Genomic DNA, 23,671 nt, shown 5'->3' with positions numbered 1-23,671 from the left:
CCCCAGCCAGAGCCCTCACCCCCCCACACCCTAACCCTCTGCCCCAGCCCTGAGCCTCTCTAACACCCCAAACCCCTCATCTCCATCCCCAGCCAGAGCCCTCACCCCCCCACCCCCTAACCCTCTGCCCCAGCCCTGAGCCTCTCTAACACCCCAAACCCCTCATCTCCAGCCACAGACAGAGCCCTCATCCCCCCTCACCCCAACCCTCTGCCCCTGCCCTGAGCCCCCTCCAACACCACAAACCCCTCATCTCCAGCCCCAGCCAGAGCCCTCACCCCCCCCACACCCTAACCCTCTGCCCCTGCCCTGAGCCTCTCCAACACCCCAAACCCCTCATCTCCATCCCCAGCCAGAGCCCTCACCCCCCCACACCCTAACCCTCTGCCCCAGCCCTGAGCCTCTCTAACACCCCAAACCCCTCATCTCCAGCCCCAGCCAGAGCCCTCACCCCCCCACACCCTAACCCTCTGCCCCAGCCCTGAGCCTCTCCAACACCCCAAACCCCTCATCTCCAGCCCCAGCCAGAGCCCTCACCCCCCCACACCCTAACCCTCTGCCCCAGCACTGAGCCTCTCCAACACCCCAAACCCCTCATTCCCAGCCCCAGCCAGAGCCCTCACCCCCCCACACCCTAACCCTCTGCCCCAGCCCTGAGCCTCTCCAACACCCCAAACCCCTCATCTCCAGCCCCAGACAGAGCCCTCACCCCCCCACACCCTAACCCTCTGCCCCAGCCCTGAGCCTCTCCAACACCCCAAACCCCTCATTCCCAGCCCCAGCCAGAGCCCTCACCCCCCCACACCCTAACCCTCTGCCCCAGCCCTGAGCCTCTCCAACACCCCAAACCCCTCATCTCCAGCCCCAGACAGAGCCCTCATCCCCCCACACCCTAACCCTCTGCCCCAGCCCTAAGCCTCTCCAACACCCCAAACCCCTCATCTCCAGCCCCAGCCAGAGCCCTCACCCCCCCACACCCTAACCCTCTGCCCCAGCCCTGAGCCTCTCCAACACCCCAAACCCCTCATCTCCAGCCCCAGACAGAGCCCTCATCCCCCCACACCCTAACCCTCTGCCCCAGCCCTAAGCCTCTCCAACACCCCAAACCCCTCATCTCCAGCCCCAGACAGAGCCCTCACCCCCCCTCACCCCAACCCTCTGCCCCAGCCCTGAGCCTCTCCAACACCCCAAACCCCTCATCTCCAGCCCCAGACAGAGCCCTCACCCCCCCACACCCTAACCCTCTGCCCCAGCCCTGAGCCTCTCCAACACCCCAAACCCCTCATCTCCAGCCCCAGACAGAGCCCTCATCCCCCCACACCCTAACCCTCTGCCCCAGCCCTAAGCCTCTCCAACACCCCAAACCCCTCATCTCCAGCCCCAGCCAGAGCCCTCACCCCCTATACCCCTACTCTCACCCCTCCCACACTCAAACCCCTCATCTGCAACCACACCCCACAGTCCTCGCCCCCTCACCTCTGCACCCCCTCCCATCCCCAAACTCCCTCCCAGAGCCTGCACCCCAATCCCCTGCCCCAGCCTAGGACCTGCACTCCAGATCTCCCCCACCCAAACTCCCTCCCAGAGCCTTGGGCAGGTGGGGGGTGGAGTTTGTTGAGGCAGTGTTTGGGCGGGGGGCAGGTTCTGGGCACCAGCAAAGTTTCTACAAATCTGCCACCCCTGGTGACAGGGTTCCCCTGCCTGCCCACCCTCCCGCCAATGCAGGATATATTTGTTGCCTGTGCAAACTTCCCCAGCAGCTGCACAAAGTTGTTGTAATTGTGTCACACAGTGAACCCCACGCTGCTACCATGATCCCGCTTGGCCCCCCCTGCCCAGCCGGGCCTGCCCAGCCAATCGCTGCCTCCCCAGCACTAAATGTGACCTTTGTTGACTTACATCAGTCATAGTGCTTTTCCTCGGCTGCGCTCCAGCTCGGTTGGTCTCTTTGTGCCTGTCCCGTAAGTGCCATCATGTCACTGGTCAAGGGGATGTCCAGGGGGTGTGTCATAACCATACAGCTAATGGTAGTCTCGAATTCCTTCTTACCTGTAAAGGGTTAAGAAGCTCAAATAACATGGTTGGCACCTGACCAAAGGGACCAATGGGGAAAGAAGATACTTTCAAATCTTGGGCTGGGCGGGGTGGCGGGGAGGCTTTGTTTGGTGTGGTCTCTGGGGAAAGCAGAGAAGCATCAGGTCAAAAAAACTCCTTCTCCAATAAACCATCCTGTACGTGTCTCTGATATTACAAAAAGAGTAAGTAAATACAGCAAGGTGTGTTAGATTATCTTTTGTTTTCAACTTGTGAATTTTCCCTTTGCTAGAGGGAGGTTTATCCCATTTTTTTGTAACTTTAAAATTTTGCCTAGAGGGGAATCCTCTGTGTTTTGAATCTCATTACCCTGTAAAATATTTACCACCCTGATTTTACAGAGGGGATTCTTTTACCTTTTCTTTAAATAAAATCCTTCTTCTCAGAACCTGACTGATTTTTCCATTGTTCCAAGACCCAGGCGTTTGGGTCTTTGGTCATTTTGTAACCAATTGGTTAGGATATTAATCTCAAGCCTCCCAGGAAAGGGGGTATAAGGGCTTGTGGGGGTTGCTGGGGGAAGAGGAACTCCAAGTGGTCCTTTTCCCTGGTTCTTTGTTAAAATCACTTGGTAGTGGCAGCGTTACTTAACCCAAGGTACAAGGGAGAATTTGTACTTGGGGAGTTTTTAACCTAAGCTGGTAGAATAAGCTTAGGGGGTCTTTCATCGGGTCCCCACATCTGTACACAAGAATTCAGAGTGGGGAGGGAACCCTGACAGGGAGGAATTTGGTGGGGACTCTGTTCTGAGCGGTGGGGCCGGGCTGGGGGGGTTTGGATACGGGCCAAAGGGTCTCTGGGGCAGTCAGGGGATGGGGAACGGAGGCATTGGACAGGGTGTGGGAGTCCCAGAGGGCCTGTCAAGGGGAAGGGGAGTGGCTAGGGGGCAGGGCAGTCGGGACAGGGAGTTGGATACTTGGTGGAGTCCTGAGGGGTGATTAGAGGGTGGGGGGGGTCTCTGGAGGGGGCAGTCAGGGGACAAGGAGCAGGGGCAGTTGGGGGTTCTGAGGGGGGCAGTCAGGGGGCAGGAAGTGGGAGGGAGTGGATGGGGGTGGGGCTAGGGTGGGGCACCCTGGGTGCACATCCTAATGGAATGTGCTGCGCACACCTATGATCCTGAGAACATACACCCAACCCGATGGAGCAATGGTGAATCACACCTGCTGGGGATCCAGCCCCACTGACTTCGATAGAGAGAATCCCATTGACACCAGCTGGGGATCTGCCCAGGGCCTCCATAAACCCCCAGTTTCATAGCAGTCTCAAAGGACTCCCTTACCTCCGGGTTTCACACCAGTGAAGGAGCGGGTGTTGAATTGCCTGTTGTACTCAAGGCAAATCCCGTGGACAGGTGTTGTCATTTCTGAGTAACAAGGTGCCAAGTCTCCTTATCAGGAAATCATTTCCCGTACACGCCTCCTTATCATTTCCTTCCATTCCCCACCCCCTTGCCTGGGATGGTGTCTTGGTTCAGCTGCTCATCCCTCTATCAGGTGATGTGGCCACACTGAACCATGGTCTCCGTCCCCTTGTGAATTGGTTTATTCTGCACGGAGACACATTGCTGGGTGAAGTTGGCCTGCACTTCCGTCATTGCATCCAATATTTGCAAAAGTTGTTTGAGAATATGGGGGTCCAGGTTAAGGGTCCTGAAGAGTTGATTGAAGATACCTTAAGAAAGTTGATTTTCCCAAAGGGACATGTTCTGCTCAAAACCATGGCCTCTTTAAGGCGCATCAGAAACAGAGGCACCCGTAGGTTTTCCACGTCTTAGATTCATAGATCCCAAGGCCAGCAGGGACTATTGTGATCATCTACTCTGACCTCCTGTATGACACAGGACAGAAAACTTCCCCCAAACAATTCCCGTTTCAACTTGGGCATCCTGCTCTCATTTCTTTGCTCCTCATTGAGCTTGAGAATGTCTTGGGGATGAGTCTGTCCTGTTCGTCAGCTGTCTGAGCAGTGCCCCATGGTGGCTCATTGTCTTGGTTGGCGACTTGAGGTGCAACTGGTGTACAATTCATGAGCAGAGCAGGTTGGTCTTGGTAGACACCGACTAAACATGAGACCACAGTGTGATGCTGTAGCTAAGAGGGTGAACGTGATCCTGTGATGAATAAGCAGGGGAAACTGACAAACCGGAAAGGGCTTGTGTGATGGAGTGGGCATTTTCTGTGATAGTTTATCTGAATGCCATCTGTGTGTCAGTTCTCCCAATGTGCTGCATAGTTAACTTGGTGGTGGGAAAAGGTTGTTGACTCTCTGCACAGTAAACCCTGTAGGGTGTGATGGATACCTGCCTACCTCCATGTCCATGGAGAGAGTCTGAGAAGACAACAGCCACTACAATTGCCTGGTACCTAGCAACAAACGACTATGGATGATCCACTGCTCCACAGGAAGCCAGATGGGTTTGCCAGGGAACAAGAGCAAAGGGCTGAGAAGTGGCCAGGTGAGGAGTTGTTAAGTGTGGGCTGCTGGAAGTTGGAGACTCTCCTGAACTGGGACACAAAAGAGGGCTCTGGACCAACCAAAATGGACCAGGCTGTAACTTGCTGCTGGCTTCTCATGACCCAAGTGAGCTGGGTTCCAGACATCTAATAAACAGGACTGCTTTCACAACACTGCCCGAGAGTTGCTTCCCATGCTGGAGCTGGCAGGGTGCACTGCTCCCTTTGGGGGTAAAAGTCTCTCTCAGGTTCTCCAACTTGAGTGGACTCACTGAAGGGAGCTTGTAACCCCCCTGATTTGACATTCCTGCTGGTAACCCCAGAACCTGGCAGGACTACAGTCAGCCATCTTGTGTGTCCAGCCACTGTTGGCTGAAAACCAAGTGCCACAAAGCTAAGAGATAACGAGTAATTTGCTGAAATTAGGAGAATTGGTGATCCACCAGGTTTACTATGACAACCCACTAGGAATCCTTATGAGGTCTGTGCTTCGTTTAAGTTAGCTCTAAAAGACTAGGCGAAAGAACAGACTTTGGAGCAGTCCGAGGAAGCTTTTCTTTGGACAAGGATTGGGCATTTAAACTCCCCAGCAACTGGACAGAAGGAGGGTCCCCAGAAAGCTGGTTGCTGATTCCTCTAAACCATTTAAGACTTCAGGTAAATAGAAATGTTGGGAATGCTCTCACCTTACTGCTACAGAGAGAGAGAGAGAGAGAGAGAGAGAGAGAGAGCGCCCTTGAGACCTAATAAAAAGTAGTTTTAGGTAAAAGCACTCTGTGACATTCCCCTTTGGTGTTATCCGGATCTGCTAGGCCACTCAAATCCTCGACTCTGGGAGCCGGCCTTACCCTGCTCTGCTGTGAGAACCCCCACTCCTGGGCTGTTCACGCACGACCTCTGACATGTAAACGGCTTCTTGGATTGTGCAACCGAATGACACTACCAACCCTAGGAACTTCCATCTTGCAGAGCCCCGTTATGCCCGCTGGATGCTGCAAGCTTATATGAGTTTGTCAATTTAACAAAGAAATTGATATGTACCAGGATTGTTCTCCCAAGGGGAGACGCTGACATGCTTCAGACCAAATGCACTGCTTCAGATAGAATACACAAACAGATTTTAAATTATTATAAGTCAAAACATAAGTCAGATTTGGTCATATGAAATAAAAGCAAAACACATTCTAAGCTGATCTTAACACTTTCAGTGCCCGTACAAACTTAGATGCTTCTCACCACGGGCTGGCTGGTTGCTCTGCAGCCAGGCTATCCCCTGTGATCAGTGCTTCAGCTGGTGTCCGTAGATGGAGGTGGAAGAGAGAGGAAGAGCAAGGCAAACACATCTCCCTTTTATCATGTCCTTTCCTCCCTCTTGACTTTGCTCCCCGCTTCAGTGTCAGGTGAACATTACCTCATCGCAGTCCCAACCTGACCAAAGGAAGGGGGGTGACTCACTCAAGAGTCCAACAGATCCCTTTGTTGCTGCCTAGGCCAGCGTCCTTTGTTCCTGAGAGGCTGGGGTGGGTTTGTCCCATACATGCCCAGATGAGGTGTGAACTGCCTCTCTGCTCTTGGGGAGTTTTTGCCTGGGCTTGCTTTAAGCCATGAGGACACATTTTCAGCCTCATAACTACATACATGAAATTATAACCTATAACATTACCGTAACAATTACTATAACCTCACTATAACAACTATGCTCAGTGCAACATAGGCCTTCTGAAGACACCCGACATGACAAACTTTGCATTGGATATCACACAATCATTTTATAAAGATGAATGTGGGGGTGTAGGATGCTCCCCCAAGGTACAAAGTGTCACACACTCTTGCTTGTACCAATCATTTATCAGATGGAGGAGCTGTGTCCCATTGATTTAGTCGTGACACCGCGTGGAGAGAAACTGATACGTTACCACTGCTTTGGTGTCGGAAAACCCTGGGTAGGTAGTCAGATGAGATTAGTCAGGCAGGACTTGGTGAATCCATGCTGACTGTTCCTGATCGGGGGAAGTCCCGGACGACTGGAAAAAGGCTAATGTAGTGCCCATCTTTAAAAATGGGAAGAAGGAGGATCCCAGGAACTAAAGGCCAGTCAGCCTCATCTCAGTCCCTGGAAAAATCATGGAACAGGTCCTCAAGGAATCAATTCAACTCTCCTACTCCTGCATCCTCCCAGTATCCCACATCCCCACTTACCTCAGGGCTTTGGTCTCCTTCCCCCAGTGAACCTAGTTTAAAGCCCTCCTCACTAGGTTAGCCAGCCTGCTTGCGAAGATGCTCTTCCCTCTCTTCGTTAGGTGGAGCCCGTCTGCCTAGCACTCCTCCTTCTTGGAACACCATCCCATGGTCAGGCCAGATGGCTACAGGAGAGTGATCCTATTGGGATCTGCTAAAGGGGGGATCCACAGGACCTGGAAACCAAGTGATTTCAGGGGACACCTAATGAAATAACAGGGACAGGAGTGCAGTCAAAGGGTCAAACAAAGGGAACCCGATGGGGACACCGAGCAGAGAACCCTGGACAGTGCCCACTGTTCCTCGAAGGCGTCAAGGGAATCAGTGGATGCCGCCCAGAGGAACTCTGCCCGAATGCGTGAACGGATGGAGGATCGGAAATAGGCCCCACAGTCACAGGAGTCTCCGTCGGCCAACTTCCTCTTCCTGGTTTTATAGATGGCCATTTTAGCCAGGGCCAGAAGGATGTTGACCAGGAGGTCCCGTAGCTTTGTGGGGCCACAGATGTGGCCAGCGCAGGAATTGCATAGATGAAGAGGTGAGGGGAAAAGTGCAATCAAAATCTTAACAAGATGTCTAAGAGGAGCCAGAATAGGGGCTGTAGCCTGGCGCACTCCATGTAAATGTGCGCCAGGGTTTCCCTCATGCCGCAAAAGGGGCAGGTGGCTGGGATGGGGTGAGCTGCACCAAGTACACACCCGTGCTCACGGCCCCGTGAAGGAGCCGCCAACTGATATCCCCGGCGGGCCTTGGGACCAAGGTGGAGAAAAAGACTGGCCCACCAGGGTTCCTCACCCTATAAAGGTGATAGGAGGTCCCACCACTTTGTGTCGGGGCAGTATGTGAGGGTGAGGAGATGAAGGGTATGGAGCACAAGTGTGTATAGATGTTTCCTTGGCACAGTCTGGAAGCAGACCGGCTGCAGATCGTGCAGCTGGCTCATGGTGAAGGGGCAGGAGGGCCAGTTGGGTCCACAGGGCAGGGGCCCGACGAAAAGGTCCGGAGGGCCTGGGGTAGAGGGTGGGTGGGCATGCCCTCTCTCAGGACCCTGTCAAGGTAAACCCGAGCAGTGGGCAGCAAAGCAGCCCCCACCTGCTGAAGTATGCGCTGGGGAATATGAGTCCGGAAGAGCCCCAAGCGCTGAGCCAGTCTCCCCGGTCGTAGTCCAGGAGGTCGCTGCCTCTTGTGACTTCTGCCAGGACCAGCCTCTGACTCACCAAGGGGGACTCCGCCACCTGCACACAGAGCTGAGGGTTGTGTAGCAGGGGCTCCATGAGGAGATCTGCCCCCACAGTGGCCGCCATGGATCTGGTTGCTGAGAACAGTTTCCAGGTCTGGAGGAGGTCCTAGTAGAAGACTGGCAGCCCAGAGAGGTCTTGAGGAAGACCTCTCGGATGGAGATAAAGGAGCTGCTGGTCGTATTGGAGCCCTTGGAAGCGGCGCAGGAAGGCGTGCGCTAGTATGCTCCACGCCGGACTACCTGCACCATAAAGGAGCCTCTGCAGATTCTGGAGGTGGAAGACATGGACCTGAGTGTGTAGACACTTCAGGCCCTGCCCTCCCTCCTCCAGGGGTAGTTGGAGAACCCCTGCAGGGACCCAGTGCAGTCCTGACCAGAAGAACTCCAGAATCGATGTCCAGAGGTTGGCCAGGAAGCACGGGGCTGGGACTAGGGTGTTGAGGCGGTACCAGAGCATGGACAGGACTAGTTGATTAAGCACCAGTGCTCTCCCTCGGAGGGAGAGGCACCGGAGGAGTCCTGTCCATTTCCGGAGCCCCTCTGTCACCCTGCCCTCTAAACCGTGCCAGTTCTCCTGCAGAGACGGATGTGTGGCAGAAAGGTAAATGCCGAGATAGAGCAGTGGACCTGCGCTCCACCGGATGGCCTGAAGCACACGTGGGAGGGAGCTCTCCTGCCACCTGTCCCTGACCACCAGGCCAGAGCTCTGGACCCATTTGCCCTGGGCAGAGGAGGCTGCCCAGTAGATGGCCTGGCAAGCCTCCACCAAGTCACCCGGATCCTGGACCACGAGGAGCATGTTGTCCGCATACACCGACAGGACAAGCCGCAGCTCCAGCTCTTGCAGCTCCACCCCTGATGGAGGAGACAGAGGAAGGGCTCGATCGCCAGAGCATACAGCTGGCCCAAGAGGGGGCACCCCTGCCGTACTCCCCGCTCGAAGCTGACCAGCTCGATCAGGGTCCAGTTGAGCCTGACCGGACACTCTGCAGAAGCGTACAGCACCTGGAGAAAGCCCACAAACTGGGGTCCGAAGCCTAATGATCGCAGAGTGCCCAGGAGATACCCATGGTCCACCCTGTCAAATGCATTCTCCTGATCCAGGGACAGGAGGGCGAACGACAGACCATCCCTACACCCAAGCTCCAAGAGATCCCGGACCAGATACAGGTTGTCAAAGATGGTACAGCCCGGGATGGTATAGGTGTAGATCTGGTCTGGGTGGACCACGTCCGCCAGCACAGACCCCAGCCACAGCGAGATGGCCTTCACTACAACTTTGCAGTCCATGCTGGGGAGCAAGATGGGACGCCAATTCTGTAAGTCATGGAGGTCCCCCGTCTTAGGCAATAAGGCAAGCACGGCTTGCCTGCATTAGAGAGGAAGGACCCCGTTCTGCAGGGACTCAGTCCAGATGGTGACTAGGTCTGGGCCAAGGAAGTCCCAGAACATGCAGTGGAACTCCACGGTCAGCCCATCCATGCCTGGAGATTTATTGGTGGGCATGTGGCAGAGGGCTTCTTTGAACTCGGCCAGAGTGAGAGGCAGCTCTAGCTGGTCTCGGTCACCTGCACTGACCATAGGGAGCTCCTCCCAGAGCACTCTGCAAGTGTTAGGATCAGTCAGATCCGGGGAGAAAAAGCCTGCATAGAATTCTGGTCCTAGCCCTCCCGCACATCTCCGCCGGATCCGTGAGGGGGGTGCCGTCCTCTGCCAGAAGACAGGTGACGTGTTTCTTGGCCCCCCTCCTTTTCTCCAGGGTGTAGAAGAAGCAGGAGCCATGATCCATTTTCCAAAGGAGGTGGATGTGGGATCGAACAAAGGTGCCCCGGGCCCAATGATCTTTGAGGGCCTGGAGCTCCTCCCTCTTCTCCCGGCACGCTTCGCAGAGGGGCGGATCCTCAGTGCTGGCGGCCAGACACCTCTCCAGCTCTAAGACCTCCCGCTCCAACTGCTCTATCGCTGCATCCCTCCATCGGCTAGTGCCCTGGGTGTAGTCACGGCAGAAGAGCTGGGCGCACACCTTCCCCAGGTCCCACCACTGCCGCGCTGAAGGAAGGGCACGCCACTGCCCTCACCAGGCCAGCTAGAACTCCTGGAAGGACACCATGAAGCCCACATCCTCCAACAAGCTGTTGTTGAAATGCCAATAGGCTGGCCCCGGCCCCTCCGTGCAGAGAGAGGCTGTCACAGCAGCCAAATGATGATCAGAGAACGGGGCCAGCTGGATGCTGAGGAGTGGGCCCATGAAAGGTGGAAACGTGATAAGTAGATGTGGTCCAACTGGGAGTGGTGCGACTGATGGACCTCCACCCGAACAAAAGTAAACGTTGAGATGTTGTCCGGGTGCTGGTCGCGCCAGATGTCCACCAGGGAGTGATGATCGACTATCTCCCGGAGGATGTCTGCAGTGGCTGGGCACTGCTCGGTCCCCAAGTGGTCCTGCTCCTCGAGGGTGGTGTTAAAGTCCCTGCCCAGGATCAGGCACTTGCAAGGATCCAAGGTGCTGAGGAAGGCGGACGCCTGCTGATAGAATCGCAGCCGATCCGGGCCCGATATCAGGGCATAGATGTTAATGAGGTTGACCACGAGCCCCTCCATACACACCCGGAGGTGCAGCAGGTGGCCTGACAAAGCCTTGGCGACCCCCAGCACCTTGGGCCGAAGGTCAGGGGAGAATAGGGTCACCACTCCAGCTGTACGAACCATGAGATGGCTAAAGTAGACCCTGTCCCCCCATTCCAGCCGTCAGCGGTCTTTGGCGGCTGGATCCGTATTGATCTCCTGTAGGAAAACCACAGAGTACCCCCGCTCCCAGAGGAAGGAGAGCACCTGGCTCCTGCGGAGACCCATCCTACAGCCCCAAGTATTCAATGTCGCAAAGATGAGCGGTGCCACAAGGAGGGTTGGGAGGGATCCAGGGCCAGTGCAACCACTAGGCAAACTAGGTGGTCGCCTAGGGCACCAAGTGGTTGGGGGAGGCCAAAAGCGTGCTCTGGGGAGGCGGTGGAGTGGAGGTGAGCTGGGGCGGCGGGGGTGGGGAGGGCCGCCTGCAGCAAGTAACAGGGGGTCAGCGCCATGCAGAGGAACCCCTCCCCCCCCGCTCACCTCTGTTCTGCCTCCTCCCCTGAGCACATTACCCTGCTCTGCTTCTCTCCCTCCCAGGCTTGCAGCTCCAAACAGCTGTTTGGCGCTGCAAGCCTGGGAGGCGGAGACGTGGAGCAGTGGCAGTGTGCTCAGGGGAGTAGGCGGAGCAGAGGTGAGTTGAAGTGGAGAGCTGCCGCACGGCTCCCTTGGCCGAGGGGAGGGAGGGGCGGCGGGGAGCTGCCGCAGGTGGGACACCTCAGGGCGGAGGAAGGGGGAGGGGAGCTGCCGCAGGGCTTGAGGCGGGTGCAAAGTGGAAGTTTCGCCTAGGGCACGAAACATCCTTGCACCAGCCCTGGGGGGATCCTCACCGGCAGGGTCACTCACAGCCCCGTCAGGCTGCGCAGGAAACCGTGACCTACCCCGTAGGTGAGTAAGGAGTCACGGAAGAGGCAGCCCCGCTGGTAGGCCGCAGCGGCCTGCTTCCCTGTCCTTTTACCCTCCTGCATGAGGGCCCTCGTGGCCCAGAGGATTCAATGAAAATCCCCCAGCGCTGGAGAGTGAGCTGCACCTTGTTACGGGAGCCGCAGACATCTTCAAGGAACTCCCGCAGCTCCTCTCGCGTCCTGTGGTGGAGCGGGGTCCCTGGCCTCTGACTCAGCCCTGTGGCCCACTGAGACGGGCAGGCAAGGGGTGGACCCCCGACATGGCGCCCGATGGGCTCAATAGGAGGCGGTGGAGGGAAGATAGCAGCCCCTGGTGGGTTGGGACAGGGAAATACAAAGGCCGCTCCCTCGGGGTCATCCTCTGGGAAATGGAAGGAGTCGGCCCCAGGGTCAGCAATGGTATCATGGGAGGTGGAGGGGATAAGGACAGGGTTGGCATCAGGGGCAGGGCAGGGATCAAGATTAGGGGCAGGGGTCAGAAGCAGAGTCATGGAGAGGGACAGAGGCAGGATCCTGAGCCCCAGTAGCTGGGCTGCTGGGAGGTGGCCCCTCTCGGTTTGGCTCAGGGATCTGGGGGGGTGGGAAGGGGACCCTCAATGAGGCTGGGCTCAGGTTCTATGGCTGGTGTGGCAGTCACGGCATCAGGAGGTGGACAGTCTTCAGTGGGGTCCGCTCCAGGGAAGGAGGTCGGTTGCTTCACACCTATGAGGGACATCCCATGGGGCTCGGGTCCTGGCCGCATGGCACCGGCTGTTGCTGCAGTGGGCTCGGAGACAGGAGCGGAAGCAGTGATTAGGGGGAGGGAGCATGGGGAAAGGGGGCCGGGGTGAGGTCGCTTAGATTGAGGCCTGCTGGCAAAGGGTCGTCCTCCCCCTGGGTGACTGGGGTCAGACCCAGGGTCTCGATCTCCTCATAAATGGAGGGGAGATCACCTTCCACCATCTGGGGTTCTCTGCACCGGCACCCAAAGCGACGCTCTCCTCGGGGCTCGCAGAAGCTGCAACTGTTAAGGGGGGAGGAAGGGCTCCATGGGGGGCCTCTGAGGGAAGAGACTCCAGTGGAGAGGTGGTACTGCCCTCCCATGCTGCCACATCTTCCCCAGCTGGCACCGGTGGGTGGAACACAGCCGGGGGCAACGCAGATGGCCTGGCATAGGTGCCCCCCTTCCTGGTCTTCCGGGGGGCCTCCGCATCGGATGGGAGGAGCAGAGTGTCATGGAGTGTGCGGGAGTCCAGGCCCTGCACCCCTCTTCCTGGGATTCACCGTGACTCTCAGCCAGCCAGTAAAACAGAAGATTTATTGAACAATAGGAACACAGTCTCAAGCAGAGCTTGTGGGTACAACCAGGACCCCTTGGTCACGTCCTTCTGGGGGAGCAGGGAGCTTAGACCCCAGCCCTGGGGTTCCCTGCGTTCCACCACCCAGCCCCAAACTGAAACTAACCCCCCCCAGCAGGCTCCCTCCTGCAGCCTTTGTCAAGTTTCCAGGGCAGAGGTGTCACCTCCCCCGCCCCCTCCTGGCTCAGGTGACAGGCTCGCAGGTCTCCCATCCCCAGTGAAACTCCCCTGCCACATTCCCAGGTCAACACTCCCCCCTCCCTGCTGCCTCACACAGAGCTCAAGCCTTCTGCTTGCCCTGCACTGGGGCCCAGCCCTCCATGGCATCATCTGGGGGCTGGCTAACAAGGGTAGGGCTGGGGGGCAGGGCCACTGGCATGGGTACTCAGGGAGGTAAAGGTGGGGTGGCATGAGGAAGGGAAGATTCTCCCTGGGGCAGGCCCTCTCCCATGCCCGGCGGTGTCCCTGCCACACCCTCCTCCACAGGCCCCGTCAGATTGCATGTAGCGGAGGCGGGGCTCTCCCGCTCATCTGGGCATAGTGGGGGAAGTGCCCCTTGGGCCTGAGTGGGAGCAGTGGTGGACTGGGACGGAGGAGAGGTGGCTCCGGGCGCCAGGCAGCCAGGGGCGCCGGCGATGACGGGGCCAGCGCCTTGCCAGGGCTTGGGGGTCCTGGACCCTCCTCCCTGCCGGGCCAAGGGGCAGTCCCCCTGGATGTGCCCCATCACCCGGCAGAGGTAGCACCGGGCCTCCCCCATTGAATAATGCACCCAGTAATGGGACCCCTGGTAGGGGACCAGGAAGGACCCCTCGAGCGCCTCTCTGTCACGTGCCACCAGGGGCAGTTGAAGCTGCACCTGCCAGCAGAACGAGAGGACGGGCTGGAGGGTGGGGTCTTTGCAGCCCAACGGGAGAGGGCTGATGATGGAGATGGGTTTCCCCAGGGTGGAGAGAGCAGGGAATAGGGCGACATTGGGAAGAAAAGAAGGGACAGAGGTCAGGACCAGATGGACGCCCAGGTTCTCCTATGGCTCCAAGGGGACGAACCCTCCCCCCACCGCCAGACCCTTCTCCACTGCCTCCTGGAAGGCGGCCTCCGATGCGAAGAAGAAGATGACCTTTCCATACATTTTGGAGGCCACCATGATGGCCGTGGGCCCCACCGCCCTCGCCAACACCCGCACGTAGGTCTCCACGTGGGGCGAGGCGGGCACCAGGAGGCAACGGATGCCGTGCTTCCTGGTCATGGTGGAGAAGGGGCCCCGGCCGCTATAGACAGTAGCGGAGATGGTGGGCAGGAGAGATGATGTAGCTGCAGGCGGGGGGACTGCCACCATCTGGGCGCACGCCCTGGGGGCCGGAGGAGGGGCACCCGCAGAGCTGGTGGAGGGAGCAGCTGGTAGGGATGCCGTGGCCGGTGGCGGGGCCTGAGCAGTGGGGGCAGCTCCTGCCATGGAGGGCCTGGTCTTTCTGGTGGGGTCCTTCCCCTTCTTCTTGCCCTGGCCCTTCCCGCCGGCTGGGGGGGCTCCCCCAGAATCTGTGGGAGCGAGGGACATGGCAGCAGCAGAGGTCACCCCGTTGCCCACCGCTGCTGGCGCCCCAGCAGGGGCGGTGGCAGGTGGTTTGGCAGCGGCAGTTGAAGTAGAGGCTGGGGGGGGGTGACAGGGGGCAGGCCGGAGAGGGGCAGCTGGGGCTGCTGGAAGGGTCCCACTCGCCTTGTCCCCCGCCATAATAAGCAGTGAGGGGAAAACACCAGAAAGAGGAGGGGAAAGGGAAAGCAGATTGACCATTCCTCCCCGCTAGGCTGCAGGCAGGGGAGGAGGACGCCAAAGGGAGGGGGGGCAATCAAGGACGTGGGGGGGTGTGGTTGGTCACAGACTCAGGATGCACTAGGGGAAGGGGGGGATATAACAGCATTGGCAGAGTACAGTGTGACAGGGGTTCAAACTAAAATGGGGAGGGGCATAAGTGCATGGGAGGGGGCATGGGCACACGAGGAGGGCGCTAGTCAGGGCAAGGGTGGGGCCGCAGGGGGAGGGAGACAACCACACTGGGAGTGGGGCAGAGAAACCAAGGGGCTAGCTTCAGGACTGGGGCAGGGCAAACAAACAAAGGCTGCTGAGGGGAAAGGGCAGGGCAGGCAAACAAACTGGAGCTGGTGAGAGGCTGGGCAAAAAAAGGGGGAAGCAAAGGCTACAAGGGGAGAGGGGGAGACTGCTGCAGGGGTAGGGTGGGCAGTCCGGGGTGGGGGCACGTGTGCCCACGTGTGCTTGCGACAAAGTCAATGTTTAGGCTGGCTGCTGCCTCAGGCCCCAACAGTGGAAACGGGTGTGGCAGGCCAAGCAAGCAGCTGAGTCCCAGAGGCAGGAACTGAGGCACAAGGTAAAGTGCCAGTGGGGGTGGTGGAGGGGGCAGCAGTGGTGGTGGTGGTTGGGGGGACCCAGATGGACTGGGGGCAGGCTCCACACCACACCCCCGAAGTCCCCACAAAAACAGACAAGACGCTCACCACAAGAGCACAGTTCGAAAGTTACTCAGTCCTTGATGGCCCCCTCCACAGTGGTCTGCAGAGTGTCCGCTCGCTCCCACAGCGGCAAATGGTCCTCTTGGTCTCCCTCCTTGAGGCTCCAGCGGTGGCGGCTCCAGGCGGGGTGTGACTGGCGGCGGCGGCGGCTCCAGGCGGGGCGTGACTGGCGGCGGCGGCGGCTCCAGGCGGGGCGTGACTGGCGGCGGCTCCAGGCGGGCCGTGCACAGGGAAACCGCTACCTGCCCTAGCTCACCTCTGCTCCGCCTCCTCCCCTGAGCACCGCCCCGCTCGACTTCTCTCCCTCCCAGGTTTGCGCGCCAAACAGCTGATTGGCACCACAAGCCTGGGAGGCGGGAGAAGCAGCGGCATGCTCAGGGAGGAGGCGGAGCAGAGGTGAGCTGGGGTGGGGAGCTGCTGCTGTGGGGGAGGGGTGTGGGCAGCGCAGAGTGGAAGTTTCACCCAGGGCGTGAAACCTGCTTGTACCGGCCCTGGGAAGGACCCCTCTCAGGTGGTGGTGTCCACAGCAGCAACGGCTGGGGCTGGGGTCCCTCACTCCCCTCCTCTGGGGAGTAGGCCAGCAGCCCCCCCCAAAGGGCTGTAGTTGGAGCAGCAGCAACCAAGGGTGGGGGTGTCCCACGGTCAGCCAGCAACCAGGTAGCAGAGAAGGGGGGGGGTCTGACCCAGCCGGGGGAGCAGCTGGAGCAGAGCTCAGGGCCTAGTATCACCAGCAGCAGCCCTCTCCCTCCAGGCCAGAGGGCAACAGGAGAGCGATCCAAGGGAGAGGTCTGGGTCCCAGGTTAAGCAGGTCCCTTTTCCCCGGGTAAGGTAACAGGGGCAGTTCCAGAACAATCAGGAAGTTGCTGAAACCAATTAAGGCAGGCTAATTACAACACCTGGAGTCAATCAAGAAGCTACCAGAATCAATTAGGACAGGCAGAGGTATTGGAGCATGAGCTTTTGTGGGTGAATACTCACTTCGTCAGATGCATGTAGTGGCCGCTTTTACAGATCCAGACTAACACGGCTACCCCTCTGATGAATTAGGACAGGCAGGCTAATCAGGGCACCTGGTTTAAAAAGGACCTCACCTCAGTTACTGAGGTGCGTGCGAGGAACTGGGAGCAAGAGGCGCAAGAAGCTGAGAGTGAGCAGGCGTATTGCTGGAGGACTGAGGAGTTCAAGCGTTATTAGACATCAGGAGGAAGGTCCTGTGGTGAGGATAAAGAAGGTGTTGGGAGGAGGCCATGGGGAAGTAACCCAGGGAGTTGTAGCTGTCACACAGGTGTTACAAGAGACACTGTAGTGTGGAAGTATAACGTTGTATAAGGGGACATGCTGGATACATTGTATATGAGAGGGCATGCCAAAACATGTTACAAAGTATCTGAGGGAGCACACGTTGGGACAGTTAGCTTTTGAATGGAGAAGCAATTAAGATAGAGCCAGCATGTCTAAGAAGCAGGCATCAGAATGGAAGGCGTGAAGGGCAATTAGTTAAGTTAACTGGAAGCTGTTAAAGGAGATTGTTAAGGGTGGCAGGTAATTGAAGATACATGACTGGTCTCAGGGATCTCGAAGGGTGGTGACTAAAATCTTTTTCTTCTTTTGTCTGTAACTTCTCTGTAACTTGTTCTCCAAAAAACTGTATAAATTAAAAGACACAAGCCCCACTCGGGGGGCTCACTTCTAAATGTATTAGCAGAGCAGCTTTGCTAATAAAACAGAGTGGTCTGATAAATTGTGAGTCTGAGTCAAACTTTGACAGTAGACAGCTCCAATTGACAGGGCCCTGGGCTGGAACCTGGAGTAGAGGGCGGGCCCACCTTCCCCCCATCACCCCAACTCCCTATTTGATACAAGAGGAGTTGATCTGGACTGTGGGTCCCACCAGAGGGGAAGGTCCCTGGCCTGTCCCCTGACCCATTAGGTGGGCCAGCAGAGACTGCGGGGATTGTTCTCCTCCTTTTCCCTATCCTGGCCAGTGATGAGGTTAGCCAAGTGAATGGCAGGTTTGTGCCACTAACAAAAGGAGCCAATCGGAGGACTGCCGTGAACCTCTGAGGTGAGCAAATCCTCCAGAAAGAGCAGAACCATCAAGGCAGAGGAGGAACTTTGTCACACTAATACTAACTCCAAACACTAAACCCTCTCCCTTAAATCTAAACAAGACCTTAAAATCCGACCCTCAAATCCTGAACATACAGTCAAACTGCTAACCCAGGAAACCTAAACCCTACCCCTAAATCCTAGCCCCAAACCCTTTCCTTGAACCCTAAGCCCTGACTTCAGTGCATCCAACCTCCTAATTTTCTATGTCCAGCTTCTCTGAGCTGCAGCACAAGTCTGGCAACCAGCCACAGAGTGGGTGGCTCGTTGGCTCAGAACGATAGACTTGCTTGTTTACATTCCTTTTGTCTTGAAAGAGCAAAGTGTGGGAGACAGGCTCGTTAATTGCTTTGTCGGTCTTGCACTTTCGGTGAGAATTTAATAAAGGGCAAACAAATGACCTCCCTGCTTAGATAACCATGCCCTACTTCATAACAATGTAGGACTGAAAGGGATCTCAAGAGGTCATCTAATCCAGCCCCCGGCACTGAGGCAGGACCAAGTATCCTTAGACCATCCCTGACAGCCGTCTGTCCAACCTGTTCTTAGAAACCTCCAGTTCTACAACCTAACTTGGGAACTTGTTCCAGAGCTCAAGTGGCCTTCTAGTTGGAAAGTTTCTCCTAATGTCTAACCTCTATGTCCCTTGCTGCAGATTAAGCTGGTTCCTTCTTGTCCTGCCTTCGGTGGCCGTGGAGAACAATTGATCCCGATCTCTTTATGGCAGCCTTTTACATTTTTAAAGACTCTTGTCAGGTCCCCCATCAGCCATCTCTTCTCAAGACTAAACATGTCAATTTTTTTAACCTTTTCTTGTAGATCACGTTTTCTAAACCTCTTGTTGCTCTCCTCTGGAGTGTCTCCAAATTGGCCACAATAATTGATGTGGAGATGTCAATACCAAGAGAGAGAAAATTGCTTTTGTAGTGAGCCAACCACTCCCAGCCCCTATTCAAGCCCAAAGTGATGGTGTTAAGTTTGCAAATGAATTGTAGCTCAGCAGTTTCTCTTTGAAGTCTGTTTTTGAAGTGTTTTGTTGAAGGATGGTTACTTTTCAATGTTATTGAGTGTCCAGGGAGATTGAAGTGTTCTCCTACTGGCTTTTGTATGTTGGTATTCCTGACGTCTGATTTGTGTCCATTTATCCTTTTACATAGAGACTCTCTGGTTTGGCCAATGTACATGGCAGAGGGGCATTGCTGGCACATAATGGCATAGATCACATTGGTAGATGTGCAGGTGAACGAGCCCCTGATGGTGTGGTTGGATCCTATGATGGTGTCGCTAGAGTAGATATTGGGACAGAGTAGGCACTGGGATTTGTTGCAGGATTTGGTTCCTGGGTTAGTGTTTCGGTGGTGTGTATTGCTGGTGAGTATTTGCTTCAGGTTGGGGGACTGGCTGTAAGCGAGGACTGGCCTGTCTCCCAAAGCCTGTGAGAGTGGGGGATCATTTTCCAGGGTAGGTTGTAGATCGTTTGATAATGTGATGGAGAGGTTTTAGCTGGGGGTTGTACGTGATGGCTCATGGTGTTCTGTTATTTTCCTTGTTGGGCCTGTCCTGAGCCCAACTTTTCAATGTTATTGAGTAGCCCAACTGTCCAGTCTGGACTTCTGGGTACTCTGTAGCCAGTCCAGTCTGGACTTCTGGGTACTCGTCTCGCTCTGTCAGTCTGGTTCCTCACTTCCCCAGGTGGGTATTGTAGTTTTAAGTATGCTTGATAGAGATCTTGTAGGTGTTTGTCTCTGTCTGAGGGATTGGAGCAAATGCAGTGTATTGGGAGTATTATTGGGAGTGTACCACACCCATCCTAACTAAATTGGCCTTCAACATTGGTTGTCCACTTGCAAGGTAACTCCCTTCTCTTCATGTGCCAACATATATTTATGCCTGTTTCTGTAATTTTCACTCCATGCATCTGAAGAAGTGGGTTATGCCCAAATAAATCTGTTAGTCTTTAAGGTGCCACCGGACTCCTCACTGTTTTTGTGGATACAGACTAACATGGCAACCCTCTGATACTTTCTCAAGAAGCTGAGCAAGTGCTTCACTGATGCTACTTAGACTCAAACACATTGCGATACAAGTACATAGCCAATATTCATAACTTCAAATACAAAAATGACACGCACAGACGGCATAATCATAACCAGGAAATTACAACCTTTTCATAGACACCTTAGTTGCACCAAATCTTGTACAAAGGAGGTCAACTATAGGACCTTGGTTGCAACAATGATCACACAGGAGCTGGCAAGATAAGGGTTCAGGGGGATCCTGCATGTTGGCTGGCCCTTTGGGGAGCAGTCTCCCAACCCCAGGACTGTGCATAAGTAGAAAAATCCAGCTCCCTTTTTGGGGTTACCTTGTGTCTCCTTCTCCCAGCACTGAGTCCTCCCCTGCCCCCTAGAGGGCTGTGATCGGTGCTCTCTGGGCTAGGTGTGTGTAGCCTTTGATCAGATGCACCTTTTCCCAGCAGCTCTCCTATAACGGCTCCCTGTCTCTCACCAGCCTGGGGGAAAACACTCCCTTCTCTGTCAGCTAGGCCATTTGTGTTCTCACAAACTACCACCTGGCAATTTCCTGCTCCCAACTCCTCTGTTGTCACAGGCGTTGGAGCTGCATCTAGATGTAAAGACAGTTATTTGCCAAAAACTTATCAGAAATAGCATCCCGAAAAACTGGGACCTGGATTGGGGTACCCCCTGACACCCCTTTCTCTGTCCCTGAGAAGTCAGCGGTGTGACTGCTGCCCTCCAGGAGGTCAGTGACACAGTTCCCTCTCCAACCCTGGGTCACAGGCTGAGTGCCTGGGTGCACAGACGCTGACCTAGCCTCCTCCTAGTGCCCTGGTCATCCTGCCCTAAGTGACTAGTGAGGAGACATTCCCGTACCCCCACTATTCCTTCCCCCATTTCCTCCTCTGGGCCCCCTCCTAGGATGCATTTCTCTGTGCTCCATAAGAAGAGATCTATCTCTTGTTCAGCTGCAATACTCTGCCAGCTAGCAACTGGGACAGTTTCCTTAATTACAGACCACGCCTCTCCTGCCCCTGCCCCTGCGGGCATGTTGCCTTCTGCTGGAAAGGAGCTCGTCTCAGCCCCTCCCATTCTTGGAAGCACCCGAGGTGACGAAGCGGGACTGTTCTTAATGTTTCCTCTGAATATTGTGGGGTGCCTCAGTGTCCCCTAGGCAGTTCTTAAGTATCTAGGTGGTGGGATAAGGATGTATGATCGTTGCAGAGCCCTAGAGGGCAGGTGTGTGCAGGGGTCAGGACACGGAGAATGGTCGACACCCTGTTTCCTGGCCACTGGTGGCCTGGGCCCTTCCCCCCTGCAAAGTGAGAGCTAAAGGGTTGGAGAACAAAGGAATCAGGTGCCCTCCTGGCCCCGGGAAGGGACAAAGCCCAGAGGAGGAGGGGCAGGAGAGAGTTTAATTTTGGGACTGGCTGGGGACGTGGAGTGAAGGGCAGACGTGGTTGTCTGGCTCACTGCCCCCAAAATGGACCCAGCTGAGGGGTCCTGTTCTCTGCACCTACAAGCTCTGTTTTAGACCATGTTCCTGTCGTCTAATAAACCTTCTGTTTTACTGGTTGGCTGCGGAGTTGGGGGGCAGGACCCTCTGGCTTCCCCAGGACCCCGCCTGAGCGGCCTCGCCGTGGGAAGCGCACAGAGGGGCAGAGGAGGCTGAATGCTCCGAGGTCAGACCCAGGAAGGTGGAAGCTGTGTGAGCTGGGTGTCCTGCAGACAGTCTGCTCACAGAAACGAGACTTCCCCAGAGTCCTGCCTGGCTTCGTAGGGAGCCCTTCCAGAGCATCGCCTGGGGACTCCATGACACCCTGCTTCCCTGTGTTAGAGAGTCACAGGAATCCTCACCGACCTTGGTGGTTTCTGAGATCCCCTGCCCCGTCTCTGGGCTCTCCCTGGCAGGCGTTACGCCCCCATCCCTTCCTGATATGGTGGTGCCTCCCGCTGCAGTGCCGGAGTTGGTCTCAACCGCCCTCCCACCTGGAAGCATGTGGCTTCCCTCGGCTGCAGAAGAATCAAGGAGACTCTCCCATTCTCTCAGCAGTTCCTGAGACCTTCCCCTTTCCCTCGGGGGTCCCACTCCCTCCTGCTGCAGGCAAATACTTTAACCTGAGCTACATGGAAAAAATCATTCCCAAGGAGCAGAAGGTGTTCTATGACCCCCCAGTCAGAACACTTTCCAAACCTTCCCACCCCACATGGATTTTAGCTAGTGGTACAAGGAATCTGCTTTCGCCCACCCCCACAATCTCTGCCATTTGGCCAGGCAACGTACTGGCCTTTGGGACCACACTCTGCTTAACCAGAGAGATCTGGGCCCCTGTATCCCTCTGCCCAAGTATTCCCTGCCGTCAATTTGGACAGCCGTAACATGCTCCATATCTGGCTCTGCAGAGGCTAACCTCCCAGAGCCAATACGGTCGGTTTCAATTGCTTGGCGGGTTTCTGTGCTGAGGACAACAGAACTAACATGAGCTATTGGTTGTCTGCTTCCCCCTAGCCCAGGGCATTTTTTCCCCAGGGGATCAGTGGAATTACACTGATCGCACCTCCTGGGCTCGTCTGCTTTTACCGGAGATTTGGGATGAGGGTTAGAGGAACGTTTAGGCTCCCAACCCCCTTCTCTTTTCCCAGGGGCAAAATGGGATCCTCCTTCCCCACCAGTTTTAAACCCCTCTTTCTGCGGCCTGCCCTCAATAGACGCTGGAGTCTGTTCCAAGGCATGAGATAAAAAAGCCAAATCCTCCACAGACTCGACACCTTTGTCCCATAGACACTGCTTCGCGTCAGCCTGACTTGTGCCTAGGAAATGCTCTTGAGCAACAAGATCCAACATTCCCTCAAAACTTGCCACCTCTTTACCCCTCACCCATTTGCCCAACAAACCTTTCGTTTTGTTCTCATATTCCCCATTACTCATCCCAATGTCCCCCTTAAGAGTCCTAAACTTAACTCTGTATGTTTCAGGGGTGATCTGAAAACGTCCCAAAACTGTATCTTTAAATTTACAATAGTCTAAAACATCTTCAACAGACACTCCATTGAACACATTTTGAGCTTTACCAGTTAATTTCGCAATCAGGGTAGGAGTCTCTTATCATCAGGGATTTCATGTATTACACACGGCCTTTTGAAGGTAGTCAGATATTCAGCAAGATCATCCTCTTCACTGTACGTAGGACATCAGTGTTCCCGTTTGTGGATTTTTGGAGTGATGGGAGTCGTTGGGGTCAGGGGGGGTCTGGTTCTGCTTCTCTAGCAGGTCCAGCTGGTGTTTTGTCTTTCTTTCTCTTTCTTCCCTCTTGCTCCTCTTTTTCTTCCATAGCCCTTCTGTGTGCAGCCTTCTCTTCTTTGAGCCTCATTTCTGCCTGCCACATCTGAAACTCTGAAGAACATGGATGCGTCTGAAGAAGTGGGGTTTTTACCCATGAAAGCTTATGCTCAAATAAATCTGCTAGTCTTTAAGGTGCCACTGGACTCTTTGTTGTTTTTATTTGAAACTCGTGGTCCTCTTCCTTCTCTGCCACTTCCAGTCTGACCAGCTCTAGTTTGGTACCTGACTCCCTGGGAGTCATTTTTCTGCTTTCTTGTGATTATTTCCCTCACCCAAAATAAACAGACAGAAAATAACAAAACTGTTTCCTCCTCCTGGCTGTTCTTAGCCGCTGCACTTAAGACTCACTTAAAGTCACAAATATCAGTGCTTGAAGTGCGAACGTCACTTGGAGTAACAAGCCGCACACACCCTGCTCGCTGTGCCACTGTGACATTCCCCTCTGGTGTTATCCGGACCGGTGATCTGCTAGATCACGCCAGTCCTTGACTCTGGGAGCCAGCCTGACCCTGCTCTGCTGTGAGAAACAACCCCCCCCCACACACACTCCTGGGCTGGTCACACACGGCCTCTAGCATGTCAGCTGCTCCCAGGTACTTGCAAGCGAATAACACTAGTCAATATCTCTGGTCCCAGACCATGGGCACCAGGTTTGTATAATTTTTGGTGGTGCCTAGAATGGGTCTAAGTCCTGCCCCCCAGCCCCTCTACCTGCCTTGTAAGCCAATATATAGTTTTAGAAATAATGTAAAAATGGACTGGAAACAGTAAGTGTTTAACAGTTTC

At 55.6% G+C, this 23,671-nt stretch overlaps 1 long non-coding RNA gene across 4 annotated transcripts in view; it reads right to left on the bottom strand.

The window, feature by feature from the left end:
* Positions 1–15,782: 15,782 nt before the first annotated feature.
* The window catches only part of LOC140904267 (uncharacterized), a 37,262-nt gene continuing 29,373 nt past the window's right edge, over positions 15,783–23,671 (bottom strand). For all 4 annotated transcript variants that reach the window (XR_012156471.2, XR_012156469.1, XR_012156468.1 and 1 more), the window contains one exon: positions 15,783–22,936. This is a non-coding gene — a long non-coding RNA (uncharacterized LOC140904267). The remainder of the gene's footprint in view (positions 22,937–23,671) is intronic.

This window comes from Lepidochelys kempii, chromosome 28, assembly GCF_965140285.1.
Source record: "Lepidochelys kempii isolate rLepKem1 chromosome 28, rLepKem1.hap1, whole genome shotgun sequence".
NCBI lineage: Eukaryota > Metazoa > Chordata > Testudines > Cheloniidae > Lepidochelys > Lepidochelys kempii.
This window is presented reverse-complemented; position numbering and strand designations above follow the sequence as displayed.